Genomic DNA, 4106 nt, shown 5'->3' with positions numbered 1-4106 from the left:
GGTGCTAAGTACAATCATTTAGTTGGGTAAGTGTATACATTTTTTTTGCATGCATTTTTTTAAAATAATTTACATTGTCAATATTCAGAAACTTCATATTTGTGAAATATCTCAGGATTTACTTCATAACCTCTTGACTATAATTTAAAGATATTGCTATGACATTCACAATAAAGCAATTTAGACATCAATTCCAAACCCTAGACTTTCTCTTGCAATTCAAATATCATTTCAAGGAGATACGCCGGCCGGTGAAGTGGCAAGATATTGCGCCCGCGACTTTCATAAATAAATTTTAATGTAATAAGCTTTTCTTTGTAAGGGAATTTCAAAGGCTTTTAGTTTATTATCCTAGGTTATGAAACTACCGGTGCGCTAGCGCTTAACGAGCAGTTAAGTTGGAAGCGATAGGCGTTGTATTCTATAGAAAAATTAAATGTAAGTAGTGTAATGACATTTCCACACGGGGTAGCGGGTCGCTGCAGGTGAGAAATCTAACCAAAGTTTGGGTGCAACAAAATGTTTATTTACTATAACCATATAAAGTACTCAATCATCCTGCTCTCATCAACCATATGTACATACACTTATTATATTTAGCCTATAACTGTTTCCCACTGCTGGGCAAAGGCCTCTCCTCTTGACTTCCACATCTCCCTATTCAGAGCTATATTTGGCCACTCATTCAGTTCCGCGTCCAGGTCATCTCGCCATCTCCACCTCGGCCTGCCTTGCCGTCGGTGCCCGTGATGCGGTGCCCACCATGTGGCTTTATGCGCCCATCTTTGTGGGTGCATCCGGCGGACATTTCTGGCCCAGTCCCACTTAAGTTTGGCGGTCGCTTTTCCAACATCAGCTATTCGAGTCTTGGAGCGCACTGTGGTGCACTATGTATTATATACTTAAATCCTACTTCACTATGAAATTGAAGGGTCGTAAATGCAATTGGCCAGTGGTCTGTTATTACTAAACAATCGAAAGGTAAGGTAACTGTTATACCTCGGCTCCGAAGCTGCCAGACCTAGCTGCAGGTCACTGTGGGCCACTCTAGGACGCCGTCTCGTGCCGGACGTCCCAGTGCCACCGATAGTGAACCACGCTGGGCAGGCCAACCAGCTACACAGCCGCCAAGCCTCCTTGAAACACTTCTAGACGAAACCACAACAACTACACTCTAGCCCGTGTCTTAGCACCTCCTGTGGACGGATCATGAATAAGAAATGGCAAAGGACAAAATGGACCAGCACGCTCAGCCTGGCCACGATGAAGCGAACCGCTCCGTGCGGATCAAATCAGGAAATCCCCGTTTTAATGCACCTCATTCCTAAGGAACATATTCTGCCAAATTTCCTCTCGAACGCCAAGAGATAGTAGTAAAGGACTGTGCATTGTCCGTCCATCACTATCAGTCAGAGAGCAATGCTGGTCATAAACTCGTTAACCCGTTAATCGTTAATTAACGAAGCTAACAATCTGCTTAACGGATTAACTTTTAAGTTAACTTCAAATAACGGTAACGCTCTTGTTAACTTCCGTTAAACTGAACTTCCGTTACATTAGTCGTTTGTTGGCATGTTGTCATTTTGTTTGTTTGAATTACGCGCCAAGCCACGTTCGTATATTCGGTGAGTCGAATGGTGAACGATATTATATGCGAGGTGCGCGTGCGAGTATGATGCATATATATAGCTTATGCTAGGCATGGCGTGAGTGTAAGCAGGACGCTAGTTATATGTTTGTTCGAATGAACTGGAATGCGATAACATGCCCGCTTTCATATAACGTCAACAACGCAAGAGGCCGTGTTAATTAGAACGGATTTTACGTCCTCTTCCACAGAATCTGAAAACGAAAGTCTTCAATCAGTGGGTACCGTCTACCCGTCATGACATCAAAATATGGTGCCGAGACTTAGACACTCATGGTTGAGCTGGTCCACAAATTTAAAATTGCTCAGTGTGCACGGCATAGAACCTAAGTTTTTTGTAAGGTACCTAACTACTAATAGTGTATTATTTAGTTTCTTTCTATTCAGCCCAAAACCAATAGAAGTTTTAAATGGTTAACTTGCGTTAAATTTTGGAAAATTTATCACTGACGATTAACGAAGTTAATCAACTGTGCCCACCTATGTCAGAGAGTTACCTACCTACTCTTTATTCTTTTATACATTTCGAAGAAACATGACGACATATTATTTACAATTATTTACTTTCTTTAAAAAAAGTTAAACCACTTTGTTTTTTTTTATCTCTAATTTCCTATAACTTGGGGCTTACCTCGTGACGCCGAACAGGGGATTTATTTTGTGTTAAAACTCGTAAGTTTCTGTGTACGGGTTTGTAAAGGCAGCCAGGCTTCCTATATTAAACCTAAATCATGATTTAAACTGGCACTGGTGTTACAGTTTAATAGAACACCCACGCACACACCCATACCCACAACCATCCACACACACAGAGAGAGAGAGGACACAATAATAATTGTTATAATGTAAATTATATTTATTTAGATAAGGATTAATACAAAGGAATGATTTTTTTTAAATTTAGGTATTTTAGATTTTTTAGGATTGATTAATTTTTAGATTTATTTTATAATGTAAATAGTAATTGTAAAGTAAGGACTTTAGTCCTTCAGTTATCAAATTGACTAGCTTTATGTAAGTTTATAAATAAAGCTCCTATAGCCACTGATAAACAAAATAAGACAAGACAAACTCACGCTTGACCAGTTTGTATAATTTTGAGTTTTAAATTTGTATGTTTAACGTAACATGGTTTTCATGGTTCTCCTACGGTAGCTCGAAATTTTTTAAATAATCCTATTTGTGTAAATACCACTAATTTCACTAGCCCTAAAATGAAAAAGCCGATTTTTTTATTTTCCTAACTATTCATTAGCCCTTATTTTAGCATTCCGAATTTACGTTATATTTAATTTCACGAGCCCTAAAATCAAAAAGCCGAATTTTTTATTTTCCTGAATATTCATTAGCTCTAATTTTAGCATTCCGAATTTACGTGGTACCTAATTTCACTAGCCATAAAATAAAAAAGCCGAATTTTTGATTTTCCTAACTATTAATTAGCACTAATTTTAACATTCCGAATTTACGTTGCACCTAATTTCACAAGCCCTAACATCAAAAAGCTAAAACATTAATTTTCGTCGAATGTATTGATTGGAACACCTGAATTTAGCAACATATTAAATGGCATCCATCCAACCTACTTTCCTAGTGGGAGTTATCTTGGCTGCTATAAAAAAAAAACCTAACATCGAAGGTTAAGGTGGAACCTAACCTATCCAAGTCGCTTCTTCTACAAACCGTCTTGCTCGCTCGCTTCGCTCGCTCGCATGAATTTTATTTTATCTTTAGTACAAGTAAACATTAGGGTTCACAACTTAAGGTCTATTAATCTTTAGGAATAATCATTACTAGTTTAAGTAATATTAGAGCATTAGTATTTAGTACAAGTAAACATTAGGGTTCATAACTTTAGGTCTATTAATCATTAGGAATAATCATTATTAGTTTTAGTAATATAGCATTTAATGTTTAGTACAAGTAACCATTAGGATGTAAAACCTTAGGTCTAGTAATCAATTCGGACATACAAGTTTAGCAGTCATGATATTAGGGCTAATGAAAATTATATCTAACGTTGGTATTCGTTCTAGTGGGGGTGAACCCACCAGCACCAATATCTGACACAAAGCGTGCATAATATCTGATACGACTCTATTTCTAGGGCCGGTAGGAAGTGTCAGGTATTTTTGCACGCTCCGCTTAATGCAGGTGACTGTACCTATGGTTAACAAACAAACCTCAAACAAAGAATGCTTCAACGAGTAGGTAAACAAGACGACTGCATGCATACTTACCTATCGATCATTAGTCGTTCTTAGGGAAAACATTTGAACTTTGTATATTATTATAAGTATAAAACGTTTATTGTAAGGGGACTCCCCTAATTTTTTATTTACCTATTAGTTGTTGTAAATAGAAATACGACGATAAGTCATGTGCAATTTTCATCTGTATTGTGGCTATTAAGATACAGCCCTGTGGCAGACTTTTAATTTTTAGCTATAAACATTAC

This window comes from Choristoneura fumiferana, chromosome 18 (assembly GCF_025370935.1).
Source record: "Choristoneura fumiferana chromosome 18, NRCan_CFum_1, whole genome shotgun sequence".
Classification (NCBI taxonomy): domain Eukaryota; kingdom Metazoa; phylum Arthropoda; class Insecta; order Lepidoptera; family Tortricidae; genus Choristoneura; species Choristoneura fumiferana.
Note: the sequence above shows the minus strand (reverse complement) of the source record.